This window comes from Natrix helvetica (genome assembly GCF_964273705.1).
Source record: "Natrix helvetica genome assembly, chromosome: 3".
Classification (NCBI taxonomy): Eukaryota; Metazoa; Chordata; class Lepidosauria; order Squamata; family Natricidae; genus Natrix; species Natrix helvetica.
In genome coordinates this window covers 128,016,901-128,034,819 of record NC_138549.1, presented here as the reverse complement: position 1 = coordinate 128,034,819, position 17,919 = coordinate 128,016,901, and the positions used below count along the sequence as shown (strand labels likewise).

The following is a 17,919-nucleotide window of genomic DNA, read 5'->3' as shown; positions in this document are numbered from 1 at the left end:
AAGTTTGTGACCAAATGTTTGTTTTTTGATAGTGTGTTGATTTTCAGAGGGCACTTGGGAAGTTTCCCAGCTTCCCTACATTCTCTTTGGTTCAGTGCCTGATGGGCCACTGGCATCAGGGGGTGAATTGAGTAAGGACTCTATTGTCCCTAAGTGGCCATTTTCTGGTACTGTTCCTGGCTGATGCCTTGATTTAATGAGACCTTCTGGCAAATGAAGCCCCAGAAATTATGCCTGGATCTGAGAAATTAATCATGTAGCGACTGTGACCAATTTGCACTGCACTTTGTCAACAAAAACATTGAGATTCACATGGGCAAGTCTGCAGGAATGAACATTTTGCATTAGCTTGTCCTGTCTGGCAATCTGGGGCTCTTTTATGGTCTGTGAGCCCTGAGGAAGTGGATAGGATACTATCTAATCTATGTTTTGTGATATGTAGGTTAGTCTCTTACCCAACCTGACTATTAGACAAGAAACAAATAGAGGAGTGACCATGTGGATCCGTAATAGTCAGTCACTCTGAAAGAGTGAATGGCTTTTGATACTGTTGATTACATTATCTTATTGGATCATTTGCAGAGGGTCAGGATTTGGACACTGTTTTGCAGCGGTTTTGCTCCTTCCTCTCTGGATGGTTGCAGTCTGTTATAGTTAGGGAGTATGGTGGCTCATGTGTTGAACAGGCTCGTGTTCAAGACCATGTGATGGAGTAAAGTCCCACCACTCAGGTCCGGCTCTTGCTAACACAGCAGTTTGGAAGGAGGAAACCAAGTAGATAGTTGGGTACCACTTTGGTGGGCAACTTAATGGGGACATGTAAGAAGTTCCCAACAGGGCATCCCCCAAGCAATGGTGATGTCATTGTTCAATTCTTTCAACAGGAAGTGCTTTGATGCTCCTGAATGAATGTAATAGTAGTCTTTGATAGTGGGAAGAAAAGTTCAACTTTCACTTACAGAGGTCAAAGGGGTTGGTCCTCATACATACATACAGACACACTTTTTAACATCTACATGAAACTGATAAAGAAAATCATCTGGCATTTTGTGATTTTGGGTTTTATCTATACTCCTGGTTTCTACTTGAACTGGTGGAAGCCAGGGTTATGAAGGCCTTTTAAGGTACTGCCGTACAATTGTAAAGCCCTTTCTTTTCATGTCCTCCAAGTAGATCATGTCCTCCAAGCAGACTTTTCTTAGCCTTTTAGATTATGCAGGGAGGAACTATTTTTTGTCCTATGTATGCAAGTGACAGGAGAGCTGAAGTTAAAAAGTGTTGCTTCTCTGTATCCTTGCTAATACAATGGACTCATCATTGAGATGAGACTAGTCCCCCTCCTTGGTGGCTTTTAGGAAATCATTAAACACTATGCTTTTTGAAGAGTAAGATTTTATTAAAATTACCTGTGCCTTTTCTTCTTCTTTTTCTCTTCTACTTTGGTTTTATTTGAGGGATTTGGATTTTATATTGTTTATTTCTTGCTTTCATTGCAAGATTGTAACCACTGAGAATTACAAGATTGAAACACTTTAAAAATCAAATCAAATAACCTTAAGATTTATTACATTTCCAACGTAAGAAGTTTGATAACAAATCTTTGTAAGAAAGCCACAGCAGAGTCCTATTAACCCAAATGATATTTTCCCATGAATTAACCTGCTTTTAAGACTGTGAGAAACATATTTAACATTTTTAAAAACTTGAGTCTATTGATTTTGTAATATTGTGCAGTAAACTCCAATTCTCTATTCAGATTTCTTGTGTATTTTCTATATTTAATTTAAAGTGTTTATTAAATTGAATTGTTAGTTTAACTTCTAAATAAACTTTTTGTAATGTGTTCAGTTGCATTTGGGATTTTTAAGGCTGAACAAAGAGCCTAACTGATACTTTGTCTACATAAATATATAAACATGTAAAGTGTAATGTCAATCAGTAATTTCACCAGTTTATTACAGGACAGTCAAGCATTCTGTAAATAAAAGAAAGTTACAGAAGTTAATCACTGTCAAGAATCCATGATCTTGTAATATTCCATGATGGATGATTTTCATATTGTATTTCTTTCAGTAGTGTGCTAAGAGTTCCATTCAGACTCTACTTCAAACAAGTGAACATTTGAGGTTACAATTATGTGTTTCCTCTTTGTTTGGGGCAGCTTCACTCTGGCTTTCAGACTGAAGTTATAAAGATCCATTATTTTAAAGTGATAGATTCCTCTCTCATAGGCTCAGCTTGTTGACCAAATTGTTATAAAACCCCTATGTCTGTCTGGATTCCAATCTTTTGACTCAGAAATCTTAATGGGTGGCTATCTTCTTATATTTAAATCAAAGAAAATTAAATAGAGCAAGAAACATGAAGATTGCAGCACTTTTTTTAAAGCCATGCAAGGCACCAGGTGTTTGGAAGGTTTCCAAGATGCAGGTCAAGTTTTAATAAGAGACAGGAAAGGTTTAACCCCTGAGTCACCAGTCGAATGAATGCCATCAACTTTCCAGCCCCAAATGGATTGCGGTCAGTGAGAGCAATGCAGTTATTAAAAGCTTAATCAGGGGAGTTCTATGGATACTTAAAGAAGGCAGGCAAAAGAGGTAAAGAAAAGGGTATGAAAACAGAAGAGGAAGCCAAGTCATTAATATTGGTTTAAATTCCAGCCACTCTGGCCTCTTAGGCTTACCGCAGTCCAAATCCTTGGTTCAAAAATATAGGCTAACCTTCTGGAGAGTTTCCCCTTGGATAAAATCATTCCATTTGGTCCTTCAGTGCTTTGTAATTGGAAGATTTCTACTGTGATCAAATCAAAATCCTTGTGTTTACAAAAATAATAATTGGCTCCAGGACCGAGGGATTTCTTAGCAAAGCATTTTCCATTGGAATTTTCTGCATGTTAGAATGCTTGCCTGCCAACAGCAGAACATCTACTATTTTAATTTCTGCCAGGGATGACACTGACCATTGCCTTGTCTATGCCAATCTTCTTTATATTAACTGGCAGCAGTTTTTCAAAGTTTCAAATACCTTTTCTAGCCTAATCTGGAAGTATAGGGATCAGATCTGGCTCTTTTTGCATGCTGCATTATGCCAGGGAAATGGACAAAAACTGCTCTAATTGCATAGATGTGCCCTGAGTAACTTTCTTGCTGCCTCACAACAGAATAATAGAATAACAGACTTTGGAGGTCTTCTAGTCCAACCCGCTGTTCAAGCAGAAATCTCTATCTTCTGCTTTTCTAACAAAGAGTTAGAATGCATTGTGCTGCAAGAGAACTTTCCCAGTAATTCCAAGATTATAGTCATGATTAGATGAAAAGAAAATGTAGCTTTGATATTTAGCCATTTATATGCATGGGAGCATCCCAAATTACTGTGCAATGGAAACTGCATAAGGCCAGGTATTTGCAACAGAAACCCATGGATGAATCTGATTCATTGGTAGGCTTTAAGTTAACAATATTAAAAGTACATGACCCAAAGCCATGTGTTCTGTTTATCATTATTTACAAGGCATAATTACTGATCTAATAAATACAGATTTGATAATGTTCATTGTTCATTGTTTGTATCAAAAATGTTAATGGTTTGCTTCCAATCATCTTGGAAACAACTACAGTATTTCTCCCTCCTTAATAGAGATTTGGCTTGACTTTTAGGTGAACTTTTAATCTTAAATGATAGAATAATGATTGCTAGTTAATTTCTACATTATGTCTTCTGGACACTTTTGTACACTACATATACAAAAACATGTAGTTATAGTAGTCTTTCTCATATGTGACATTGTAGGAAATGAAACAGTGGTGGGTTCCTACCGGTTTGGACTGGCTTGGCCGAAGTGGTAATAGCTTGGCAGCCTGGGTCACTGGAACCAGCAGCAACCCAGGCCTGCCACGGTCCCAAACTGGTTCTCCAATGGCGCCGCCATCTTGGTTTTTTGCTTCTGTGCATACACAGAGCAATTTTAGTTGTACTGCACATGCGTGTATAGCTGAGCAAACTGGCAGTAGTCTCTGCCGGAACCCACCACTGGTAGTGTAGGATGGTCAATTTGCAGGCCCAGTTCTTTTTTTTTTAGCCTTAGTCTTCTCACTGACTATGAAATGGTTCACTGGTTTTTTTTCTTCAAAAACAGACAGTATATGCTTTAAAACAGGGGTATCACTGTCAAAAACCAAAGAAAATTCCAAAAGTCTCCTCAAAATCCCATCCCATCCACATGTAATATGCCCATTTCTACTTTGCAGTTTTCAGCCACCCCAAAGCTTAAGCACATCCTTAGCCACCAAAAGTTTACCAACCTCTATTCTAGAATCAGCTTTACCTTTGATTCTCTGCATGGGGCGACCCATGAGAAGCTTAGAGGGGCTTCTCCCGGTAGTGGCACTTGGCGTGATGTGTTGGATTAACAAATAGTGATCAACCCGTGTTTGCCAATCCCCCGGGCTCATCCTAGCAAGAGCCTCTTTTGCAGATCACACCATTCTCTCCGCCTGACCATTGGAAGCTGGATGGAATGGAGCGACCAGGGCATGCCTGATTCCCTGACTTGCTAAGTAGGTCTCAAATTGAATGGCCGTGAATTGGGGCCCATTGTCGGAGACCAAGACATCAGGCAGGTGTGCGTGGAGAAAAGTCTCCGTAGCACCTTGATGACCGCTTCTGCCATGGTGGAGGTCATCAGGACTACCTCTAACCACTTCGAGTATGCATCCACAACTACAAGGAAAGTTTGGCCATGCACTGGGCCAGCAAAGTCAATGTGCACCCTAGACCAGGGTGCTTGAGGACGCTCCCACTCCTTAGCGGGTGCCTCTGGGGGAGCTGGTCTGGATTCCTGGCATGGTGTGCAAGTAGCCACCCATTCTTCTATCTCCCTGTCCATGTTAGGCCACCAAACGTAACTCCTAGCCAAAGACTTCATCTTTACAATGCCAGGATACCCCACATGTAAAGCCTCCAATACTGCCCTGTGCAGTTTGTTTGGAATCACCACTCGGTCCCCCCACAGTAGACAGCCATTAATTACTGACAACTCATGTCATTTTGCAACATATAATTTACAATCAGCCCCAACAGGCCCCTTGGGCCACCCTCTCCACACCCAGTTCAAAATTTGTTTGATGGTGGAGTCCTTGGCAGAATGACGGGCATTGGACGAGACAGGTCCAGTGTCCAAGCAGTCAATGAGCAGGACTGGTGTCTCAAGAGTGGGGTCAGCCAAAAGTTCTGGTAGGGGACAGCAGCTCAAAGCATCTGCGTGTCCTGAAAGTGGAGCAGGATGATGGATTAGTTTGTAGGAGTAGGTAGCCAGGAAAACAGTCCACCTGGTCATGTGACGAGATAACAATACTGGGGTAGGTTGGTCCCCAGCCAGTAGTCCTGTGAAGGAGGGAGTTTACCCCCTTTAATTAATGAGGTATGGACCGTCAGCCTTCCAAGTAGCATATCTCCGAATAAGCAGAAAAATAAAACCCGAGAACATATTCTAATGAAACAACTTTAATATGAAATAAAATAAAATAATACAAATCTTACTATCTAAATCTTACATTTTGGCAGAGTTATGTTGCCCACCTCCTTCGGCAGGCAAATGGAAGATCAGAAGGAAAGTAAAGAATGTGTGACGTATTATGAGACATGCGCATTAATCATTGTCAGATAAGAAAGATTCTACAGTATAACTCAGAATATAAGCTCAAGTTGACAAACCAATTAACGCAGTGACAAGTCCCAACAACGGCTTGTGGTCGGTCACAAGTTCAAAATCCTGGCCATAAAGGTACTCGTGGAACCTTTTGACTCCCGCCACTGCAGCCAGAGCCTCGCGGTCCATCTGGCTGTAGTTTCTTTCTGCCGAAGACAAGGTTCGCGAGTAAAAAGCAATAGGGGCTTCTGTGCGTTGGGCATGCAGTGGCTGAGGACGGCACCTACGCTGAATGGATATGCATCACAGGTTAACACCAGTGGCAGGGTCTGGCTGTACTGGACTAGAAGGAATAAGCTGTCAGCAGTCACTTGACCGTGGCAAATGCAGCAGCCTCAGGTCGGCCCCATGACCACTTGGCGTTCTTGGCCAGGAGACGGTGGAGCGGTTCAGCAATGGTGGCTTTCTGTTTGAGAAAGACGCTGTAGAAATTGAGGAGCCCGAGGAGCACCTGCAGCTCTGTTTGCGTGCGGAGTATGGGGGCTTCCTGGATTGCTTTTATTTTTGTGATGTCGGGTGAATCCCAGAGCCATCGATCATGTACCCCAGGAACTCAACCCGCGGTACATTAATTTTGCATTTTTCTTTTTTAAGCTGGAGGCCCTTTTCTCTAATTCTGGCCAAAACCATTTGAACTTATTTTAAAAGTTGCGTCTCGTTTGCAGCCGATATCAAGATGTCGTCAAAATAGGGGATGACTCCTGGTATCCCCTGCAAAAGCTGTTCCACAATGCTTTGGAACAGCCCAGGGGTGATACTAACTCCAAATTGCAGGCAGTGGCATTTGAATGCACCCCTGTGCGTCACAATGGTTTGAGCCTCCGCTGTAGTGCCATCTACAGGCAACTGTTGGTATGTCTGCGCCATGTCCAATTTAGCAAAGATTTTTCCTGGGCCTAGCGAATGTGGTAAGTGCTGTACAATGGGTACAGGATATGCACTTTGTTGTAGCGCGTTGTTAATTGTACATTTATAGCCCGCGCAGATGCGGACTGACTCATCAGGCTTGACCGGGGTCACAATAGGAGTCTGCCAGCAAGCATGGCCGACTGGTTCTAGGATTCCCTGGCTCACGAGCTTGTCAATTTCCCTATCAATTTTACAGCGGAGAGTGAAAGGCACTCTCCTGGGCTTCAGCCTAATTGGCGCTATGTTGGGGTCCAAGCTAAAGGAGATTGGCATCTCCACATACTTACCGAGACCGGTGCCAAAAATGTCCTTGGACTCCTTAAAGATGGCCTCTGCACCGTCTTCCTTCACGGAGTCGATTCTGGTCACCTCCAAACCCAGGGCTTGAAACCAGTCGAGCCCCAGGAGGCCTTGCAGGTTTTTGCTGGCCACGGTCATGGGAAATTTAGTGTGGAATTCTTTGAACCATATGTGGAAGGTGCCCTGGCCGACGATGGGGACTTGGTTCTCCTGATAGTCTCGCAGGCTGATGTCATGGGTGCAAAGGTGCTGTTTTTTCAAGCTCGGAATGGCTTGCTTCAAGGTCGACCAAGACATGATCGTTAATGACGATCCAGTGTCTATTTCAAGCTCACAGGGAGCGTCCTCTATGAGGACAGTGATCTTCAGGTTTTTTGGCTGCCTAATGCAGACTTGTCCTATCGCGGTGTGATAGGTAACCTTTGTTTCTCTCTCTGGGCGCCCTTGCGATTTATGCCAGGCCCCTGGGGAGGGCCTCTGTTGGCAGTTAGGAGTATCTTTAGGCTGCCATGTGGTGGCAGAGAATTCGCTCTGGCACACTTTGGCAATGTGCCCTTTTCGTTCGCAACGCCGACAGGTTGCGTCTCGGAATCGACAAGTAGACCAGGCATGGTCTCCTCTGCAGCTTGCAGAGTGGCATTCGTGAGTTGAATTTTTGTGCCAGCTTTGTGCGGCTACTGCGCATGCAGTAGCTGTCATCCTCTTTGCTGTCAGATTGCTCAGGCTCCGCGGCCTCGTGGTGAATGCGCGTTTGTTTCTGCGCGGCTTGTGGCACATTTTTTTGGTGCTGCAGGGTCTCCGTTGACTTGTCTGCTGACTCGGACGCTCTAGCTTCATCAAGTGCGATCTGCAGAGATAGATTTGATCTGGCAAGCAATCTTCTCTGCAGATGAATGTCTCTCACACCGCAGATAATGCGGTCCAATATTAAATCGTCCAAGTCACGGAACTCACAATATGCGGCTGCCTTACAAAGCGCCGCCACGTACTCATTGATCGATTGGCCCTCTCTCTGGTTCCTAATATTGAATTTGTCACGGCAAACATGCCTCGATGGTTTGGGTGCATAATGGGTTTTCAAAGTCTGTTGTAATGCTACCCAAGGAACTGCTTGGAGTGGGGTTGCCTCCGACAGGTTCTTTGCAGTTTCAAAAACCTCTCGGTCGCAATACCCCAGAAACAGGTTCTTCTTTCGGGTTTCAGGGATGCCCAGCAGGTCATTCGCCTCGAGGAAGCATTCAAATCATAACATGTACGATTCCCAGTGCTCAGCCACCGGGTCATACAGAGTTGGCAGGGCATGCATGGCCATTTTTGTACAGAGCGCGATTTAAGTTTGCCACTCAAAATGGCCGCTCAATGGCACGCCGAGAGCTCCGGGCTGGATCTACTTGCTGGATCTGTTCTTCTTCTTCTTCGCCTATTTGCCTTCCAATCCCATCTTCGTCACCAGTGTTAGATTGGGTATTGAGAAGGCAGAGACAGGCTTGTGGTAACAACAGCTCTTTATTACAGAAGAACAGTATGTACAATCCAGCAACTGCTTGGTCTGACAACAGCCCTTTTATAGGGAGCTGTCAGACCTCTTAACCAATAGGATTCAATCTCTATTCCCGCCTGAACAGACGACCTTGGTGGAAACCATAGCAGACAGAGTTAATATCTAACATCCCCAATGGAGACACTGACTAGTGCTGTGTCATTTGTCTCCTAGGTCACATTTCAAATTCCTTCAGCCAGTGGTAGTGAGCACTGGAAGTATTTGCAAATGAGGGAAAAGCAAAAAAGAAAATATCCTGTTTGGTTTACACGGCACTGGGAATTGGCTTGCAAATTGGTTGTTATGTGACAGGGTAGCAACCATCCAAGGATGCTACCTGCTGTCACTAGTTCTCTCCAGTGCTTTGCAGTTGAGAGTTCACTATGTTCAGTTTCAGCAACCTCGGAAGAATGATTTTTTTTTTTCATCAGACAAAGCTTTCTGACAGGTGAGCACCACTGAATACTGGGTTGAGGCTGGAAGGAAATATCCCATACTGTTATTTTAATATACTCTTAAGTCTACTGCTGGAATTTTATCTTGGCTTGGGCTCCCCTCCAGAAATAAAGGGAAAGAATGTCTGTGTTTTGGGAATGCCAGAAAACTCCATAATATGGATCTGGCGGCAATTCCACTGGCAAGCTCAGTCAAGAGCAAAGCAAGCGTGAAGAAGAGGTTGTACACCAGGTTTCACCACCACCACCACAGTTTTTACTTAACACACACCAGGTTCTACTACTGGAAAAAAAAACCTGTTCATTTGGGGGGAGGGGGAACCTAGTTTTGCAGATCTTTCTCTTCTTCCAGACAGACTTATCTTGGGTATGCAAAAATCTCAGACTTTCCAGCGACAGGGGCTGAGTTAAGGGATGGTTTCCATTAGTGTTGTATATATACATTAAGCATAGGGGTGTTGACCGGGGTCAGTTAACTGCCTCATTCTTAGCTGTCAGCAAAACATGTACTTACTCCTTTCTGCCCTCTGTGGGCCACAGGAGTATATTATAAAAACCTAGCAAAATGTATATACTGTAATATGATTAAAGTGTTTCATATTCAGACCTCAACTTAATGAAACTCTGAGGATCAAATATTTTAGCAGCAAGAATACAATCAAGTGTACCTGTGGCAGATATTTAAGTCCACCAACTATTATTTCAAAGGAAATATTTAATATTTAAAATGGCAATATTAAAATTGCCTTAGCATTTAGGACTACAATAAGTACACTTTCTGTTTAAGGTCCAAAGATACTTCATTTTATGGGTGGACATGTAAAAGACCTGAGACTCCTGCCATTGGATGGGGACAGAAAAACAAAAGGTGTTTTTTTTGTATAGATTTTTGAAAATGCAGTTATGTCTAATAGAATAGTGCCATATTCTATTGATATAAGCTCCTGTAATTTGCAGGATGTCATTAAATCAGTTTCATTGAAAACTATCCTTGTTACTGTCATTCACAAATGTTTGTAAAAACATGTTTACAAACTGAAATTGAGGGCAGTAATAACAACATATTTCCCTAAACATGCATTTCTCTGCTTAGCTACACATTCAGAATTGTTCTTCCTACTGTACAAGAGTTTTGTTAAAGGTATTCCTTTCAAGATTAACTTTCTTGTGTCCCCGGAGATACTATCGTTATATATCAACACAATCATTTCAAGGGTAAATGAAAGCAAATAGCCATACCAGGGCAAAAGATAGTTAGAAGCATTAGTCTTCTCTTGTATTTCTGACATGCTCACACACCATCGTAGCTTAAATGTTTACCAAGTATTGCTTTCATAATATTTTATTTTCCAGTCAGTTTCACCTCATTAGCTTTAATTCACACAATACCACAAACACTCTGGGTGAATATATTCAAAACTAAACTGTTGAAATTAATCACCCAGAATTGGAATGATGCTCTGGCTGTCTACATTGCAACATCCGACACTTTAAAAAAAAGATGTTATCAGATTCAACTAATCCTTGATGTTATTCCCAATTGCCTAATATATGCATTGGGTCTGTGTAGGGATAAGAGCCAGAAGAACAGGAATTGTCCCCTCTGCCTAATGGGATTATCATGATGACTGGCAAAAATATATTTTAGAGCTTGCCTGAAAATCTGTGCTAGTCCTTACCTGCTTAATACTCCATGCCTCTTATGCAGAATAGATGCACTTCTCTTCTCTCTCTCTCTCTCTTTCTTAAGGCCGTGAGATATTCTCTGAGCATATTATTTGTGCCATGCTGCTTGTCTGCTTCAACTTTTCTGTGGTGATGCCCAGGTGTGATGCCCTTTGCTTAAAAAGGAACATTGCATGTCATCTTTCTTTCTTAAGTGAGCTGTTACCTCTATTCTGCATGGCTTTTTTTCAACATCTGTGCCTCATACTCTCCCTCTTGCCATTAAATTATCAAATAAACTAGGTTTTATTTTAATCCAAGAGCCTTTGTGTCTTATTCTTGTGACCCTTGATGACTAGGAATGAAATTAGCCCCAGGCCAGTGCACTTTTCTCCCATGAACAGAAATATTTTGCTTGCCAGCCCCATAGAAGACAATTATGTAACCAAGGGAAAACAACTTGCTGCTGACCTGAATATCCTGAATTACTTTTAACTAGAGTTTACCCATCATCAAAAAGACCCAGCTCTTTTAGCGTATTTTCAGAAAATACCAAACTACCATAATCCAAATTTTATCAGTGAATGCCCTGCTAATACTCTGATGTTATGGCATGCTAACAACAAAGTGGAGCGACTGACTGAGATTTTTAGAGAACAGACCAGAAATCTCAAGAAAGAGCCATGTTAGAGGGAGGGAGGGAAAGAGAAGCAAAGCCCCTTCTTCCAGCCATATAATGAAGTAGCAGCCTATCAAAAGAAAGAAATGGGTTTTCATAGGATCTAGGTACCAGCTCCCTGCTTCCCATACCACCTTCATACTAAGATTGCCCAGAATTTCAGATGTGATTCCAAAGAGATGCTTTGGAGTGCCCAAGGTTATAAACACAGCACCTGACTGCAGTTCCTTAAAGCAGCCAGTTCTTTTCTTCTGTTGCTAAGTAAAGGATGTTATTATGGTTACATGTCTCAGAAACCATCAAAGTATAGCTATGTTTGCTTTTGGCATTATAGAACTAGATATTGGGTTTCCTTTCCAAAGTAAGGTGATCGTATAGGACAAAGTGGTAGCATTTCCTTTTCATACATCCAAGTACAAATATTAAAGGAAACTTTACCTACAATATCATAGTAAGCTGCTTGAAAAACAGCAGCCAAAGCTCATCCCAGAGGTGTCTATGTTTTAGAGATAAGAGAGACACACATCTGGAGAACCACTTGTTTCTTACTTCTGTTTTAAAGTATCCTTGTGTATTGGAGGTACAGTAATTGCCTTGGGCTGCATTATTTGATGTGCCTTGAGAGAGATGTAGGTAATGATCAGATTCTTAGTAAGGTAAAACGTATCAAAGGACATTCTCAGTTCCTGGTACACATTGTTTCTTGAACTTTGCAAGTAAAGAAAGGATGAGTCCCAATTATCTAACAGCTGCCAACAGCAGAAGTAATTAGCAGGGGCAGGTGTTGCTCTGAGGTATGTGAATAGGTTTACAGCTTAGTGCCTATGAGTCATGGTGAGTGTCAGACCACAGGCAGGTGGCCTAGCTGGGAGTCAGTCCAATTGCAGGCTGATCTCCCTCTCAGCTAACCCTTTGTCCAAGATGTTCTTGCAGCTGAACAAAGCAGAAAGCAAACCTGTACCGAGTTCTACTCTTCCACCAAACTGACTGACCTTTTTTTGCAAAGTATGGTGGCTGGGAAGCATAAAGAGGTAGCCAGGGATTTCATGAGAAAGGGAAATCAAGAGTGCTGCACTGGAATAGAAATATGGCCATTGGCGCGTGTTAATGCATCAGTTGCTGAGTCAATTAATATTGAACAAAGGAGAGATAAAAATCTGCACTGCCAGGAGTTATCTGGCTCCTATTCTGGCGGCAGGACTCTGCCTGTCTTGCTACCTGGGGTTAGCTGCTTTCTCATAACAGAGTCTCTGCCTTTGTGATGTGTCTCTGTCATTCTAGCACTATTACGTGTGTCGAATGTTTTTTCTAATGGTTCTGCACTTAACTCTTCCTATTTTGCTCCAGGTTCTTTGATGGGATTAGCAGCTGGAATATACTGCTATCCCAGGAAAGCTGGTTCAACTAGCTTTCTGCAGCTAACCTTTTATCATTTTATAATTTGGAAGGAAGTCTCACACACAAGAGAAAAGTACAGAACAAGTGACAGTACTGCAATTTGTTACTATACAAAGATAGTGCAAAGTGTATTTATAAGACTTTATGTTCATAGGTGTAGGAATTTGTATCTATAGTGACCTAGCAGAATATAAAATACAATACATATTAGTACTTAACTTTGCTTTGTTTATAATACAAACTGCTTAGCTGCTTTTTTCTTCCTCCTCCCATGCTACGTTATCTACAAGCTTACGAATGCTACAGCTTCTCCTTTTAATCCTCTCTTGCCCAGTTATCCAGTGCCTGAACCATGGAGTTTGCTCTGCCACCATCTAGAGTCCAAGCCTGTATTTTTTTTCTGATAGTTTTTTTTTTCTACAGGGTCCCCTTTGGTTTCAGCTATTTCAGGCACCTTCCTCAATCTTCTCTAGGTGTGGATGCTCTTGTTTTGCCAGCTACTACCTCCTTTGCTCAACCCCCCCCCCGTATAATCACCTCTCCCACAAAACCTTGAAGAAACCCCCACCCCTTCTGTTTACCTGCTTTGGCTTCTTTTATTCTTCCATCTTTTGCACCTTAGGAGCCAGGTGGAAGGTTTTCTGAGGAGGTTTTACATTCCCTCCCCCCTTTCTCTGCAAGTGCTTATGTACCTTAGCTGGGCAACTGATTGCGGAGAAAAACCTGCAACCTTAATGCAGTCATCTCATGTCGCATTTTTTACAAAAAAAAAAAAATTAAACTTCATCCTTCCACAAGATCCATGAATCTAAGGGGTGAAAGTTTCTCTCCTAACAACATCAAAAGCAGTATAGGTGGATGTCTTATCCCATGTCTGAAGATTGTAAGGGTCTGACTGGGGAACAAGAAGCTTCAGCTGAATCTTGGCAAGACTGAGTTTCTCTAGATTTTGGGGCCTATTGGTCCCAGGATTTCTTTGGTGTTGGATGGAATTGCACTGCCCCAGATAGACCTGGTGGGCAATTTGGGAATCCTCCTAGACCAGGGTTGTCGAACTCGCGGCTTGCAGGCTGAAGGCATCACGTGATGCTGGCCACACCCATGCCTGGTTTAGTGAAGGGGGGGAAGTCCCAATAAGTCATGTGATGCTGCTGTGATGCCACTAGTCTGATACCCCTGTCCTAGACGCATGACTCCTGTTCAGTGAGCAGGCTGCAGCAGTGGTTATTATGGCTTTTGCAAAGCTAGTTCTTGTTTGTATATTAGTTTTTTATACCATTCGTTTCTTATTTTATATTTCTATATTTTTATATCTGTTGTTTTTACATTTGTGGTTTTATTCAATTGCTGTGTGCCATTCAAAGTTGCTTTTGGTGAACTGTATAAATTTAATAAAATAATGAAATATACAACACTTAGAGATAATGGTAACGTTATTAAAGGGTTGGGGATGGAATACCAGCAATGGATTTCAGTAGATTCAGGAATACTGCTTGAAGCTTGCTTTGGTCATTCATTAGTCATTTTTTTCTTTATACCATAGGATAGACAGAAATGGGATTGATAACTGCTGGGTATCAAACTTTCGGACAGCACTCTGGGATGTTTGAAACAGAATGGAGGAGAAGGAAACAATAGTCCAATACCCAAAACATGCATTTTACACAGATCTAGCCTTAAGTTTTCTGGAACTTATTAAATAGTGTTTGGAAATGTTTTTAAGGGAGATGTTTTTTTTCTTGCAAAAAGAGGAAACAAAGCCCCTCTGTGTTATAGTGTCTTCATTTGGTTGAGAGAAAAGGTCACACTGCAAGAAGATATGTACATCAGTCAGCCTAGCTTCATGAAGATGAGATTGGAGTAAGGAGCTGTCCCTCTCATATTTCCTGTCCTCTCCCTCCCCCCCTTCTCTCTCTCACACACACAGACATAATTTCTCTCTCACCACACACCTATGCTCTCTGCAAAAGAAAGCAGCTGAGAAGGTAATAAATTCTCTGTGAAGGTGACCTTCTTTTACTTGTTAATCCTATTTACTTAGGCTGAAATTTATTTTCAACTCAAACAGGGGCCAGAGAACCACCTACTCTTTTCACAAATAGTATGCTTCCCAATACATGCCACTCAAATTAAATATCAGAGCTGGACAACCATCTGTCGGGATGCTTCAATTTGGATTTCTGTACCAAGCAGGCATTAGACTCAATGGTTTTTATGACCCTTCTCAGGCTGAGAGCCTTCTCTGAGCATGGATGCTCCTATGGCACACCAGCTGCAGTTTATACCAAAATTATCATTTAGTAGCAATAGCAATAGCACTTAGACTTATATACTGCTTCATAGTGCTTTTACAGCTCTCTCTAAGCAGTTTACAGAGTCAGCCTATTGCCACCAACAATCTGGGTCCTCATTTTACCCACCTTGGAAGGATGGAAGGCTGAGTCAACCTTGAGCCTGGTGAGATTTGAACTGCTGAACTGCAGCTAGCAGTCAGCTGAAGTAGCCTGCCGTGCTGCACTGTGCCATCTCGGCTCTCTGTAGTACCTGTTTGGTTTTGTAGTTGCCTCCCTATTGTAGTTACCTCCTAGGGAAAGCAATGTTTCTCTTTTCAAATGTCATAGAAAAAAATCAGATTCCCCCAATTTGATACCCTTGACATGTGCTGTAATTCCTAACCAGCATAGCCAAAATGGCAGCTGGAAATGCAGTAAGACTGATGTCTCCCTTGATGAATTTTTTTTTTTTGAACCTGAAGGAACCAGGGAAATGATATTGGAGAAGGAATCTATTGGGAAATAGGTGGAGAAGCATTTGAATTAGGAGAACATTACAAACAGATTCGAACTATCTCTCCTTCCTCGCCCAGAATTCCCCGAGAAGAGGAGGGAAAGAGAGGCAGATTTGCAAGATTGTTATTACTATCTATTTCAATAAAGTCTGTTTCTAGTTGTCCTGTGAAATGGATCTGTGCATTCATTTGATGAATTGGGATTTTTGAGTGAACCAGTGGGTTACTAGGAAATGTAAGAAGCTACTCTCTGGAACTGAGCTCTTCAGAAATCTAAAAAGCAACTAAAGGTAGAATGTTATCAGATGCAGGATACAAAACTCCAGACTACCACTAGATAACAGCCTAGAGCTAATATTTCCTGCATTGGCTGTTTTCCAGAGTTTTGCAACCCAGATCTGGTAGACAGAAGCAATAATAAAGGTTAAAGATGTAGATCATGGATATCAATGCAATCTTTTGGCTTGCTTGGACTGCATTGAGTGAAGATCAATTGTCTTGGGCTGCATATAAAATACATAATATGTTTTTATAATATAAAATCACATAATGTTAAACCTTTAAGATCTTATGGGGCTGTATCACTAGTGTCCAGGGCTGCATGCAGCCCACAGGCCGTGGGGAAAACATACCTGATGTAGATTGTAGAGCATCTTTTGAAAGCTACAATTGTTATCAATAGCATAACATACTGTGGAAGGTGAACGACAAAGAGGTTGGAATAGAAACCTGACCCCACTTGGTCTGATGGAGCCGGTTCCACTGTCCTAATCTCTAGGAGATGTCGGATTGCCTACCTCATGAGAGAGCGTTTATCTTTACTCTTGGTGACTGAAAACGTCCGAAAGTGGTTTGGCGGAATGGAGAGAAACTCGAGGTACAGGCCAAATCTGATGGTATTCAGAACCTAGGCGTCAGTGGTAATCTCAGTCCAGGCGTCGGCAAACAAAAGCAGTCTGCCGCCCAAGGGTGGGGTTGCTATTGACCTATCTGCCCCAGCAGTAGGGACGGCCACCTCCCCCCAAAAAGGTCCTCTTCCCCTGGGGTTGGAACCTAGGCCTATCCCTGGTGTAGTGCCTATCCGACTGCCTATCTGATCTTGGAAAATACCTGCTGTACTGCGCCTCCTGATCTGACTGACGATAGGACTGCTTCCAAAAGTAAGGCGCAGATTTTTGCTGTGACTTCTTTGCGGGCGTAGGCATGACCTTCTTTTTATTCTTGTCCTCAATGAGGATTGAGTCCATCAGAGTACCGAAAAGGAATTCCCCCGGAATAAGGCGATGATGCCAGGTGCCACTTTGCCTTGTTCTCCGCTTGCCACTCCCTCAGCCACAGGAGATGTCAGGAGGTCACAGAGGCCACCATTTCCCGTGAGGCATACTTCATGGCATGCAGAGTGGCGTCCGCAGAGAATTGTGCAACAGCAACCAGCTTTTTGAGATCTTGATGAGTACACACCTCCTCAGGCGGAATCTTTTCCTGAATCTGTTGTAGCCAAAGGATAGCCGTGCGGCTGAAGAAGGACGCAGAGGCAGCTGCCTTGATGGCCCACGCAGAAGACTGGAATGTTTTACAAAGGGTCAGCTCCGCCTTCTTGTCCTCGGCCTTCAAGTAATCAGCCACATCATCGGACACCACCGTTGACATGGATGCCAATGCCACCACTGGAGTGTCCACTGTGGGCACCTGCAACGCCTCAGAGAAACTAGGTTCCATGTTAAAGAACCTCCTATCACTGCTGCTGGGGTTGGGAAATGTTCCTGGCTTTTCCCACTGCTTTTTAACTACCTCTAGGAACAACTTAAAGGTAGGGATGTCTTCCTTCGCTGGAGGAGGCTCTGAGTAAACTCGATCCTCCGGTTTTTTCTCCGGACCACCCTCCTTGGCATCCGACTTGGTGCCCTCCATCTCACCCAGTTGCGCTGTGGCCCTGGCCTTGCGCAACAGTGACTTGAACAAATCCAGAGGAAACAGACCAGAAAATGCTAGTGCCTCAGGTTTTGAGGGATCCTCATCATCAGACATGTCTACCTCTCTCTGAACCTGATCCCCCACCATGGAACCCTCGCTAGCCAGAGAAGGAGAAACAGGCCCTGTTCCACCATGGAGAGTAGGGGGAAAGGTGAAATGTCCCTGAGATACACCGAGGAATCCCCCCTGTGAGGAGACCTAGACCTGGATCTAATAGGTAATCTAGACCCCAAGGGAGAACTAGGCCAACCCCTCTGTTCAGCCCTAGACACCTGCTTTTCCAGGGCCCTGTGCCTTCTTTCCTCATCCTTCTGCAAGGCCTTGGAGGATTTTCCAACTGCTGCAGTTTTTCACAGTCTCACAGAGGCTGTGGGCCTCACTCGGGCCCCACTGGAGGTCCCCTCCCCAGGGGACAATGGGGGGGGGGAATCTGGCCTCTCCTCTGCATCTGCCATGGCACCAGGTCAGGGCTCCACCAGGCTCAGCCCACCAGAAACAGCAGCG

General features: G+C 43.1%; 1 protein-coding gene across 13 annotated transcripts in view; it reads left to right on the top strand.

Annotated features, from left to right (window-relative positions):
• PLEKHA6 (pleckstrin homology domain containing A6) overlaps positions 1-17,919 on the top strand; it is a 224,201-nt gene that overhangs the window by 129,616 nt on the left and 76,666 nt on the right. The window lies entirely within an intron of this gene.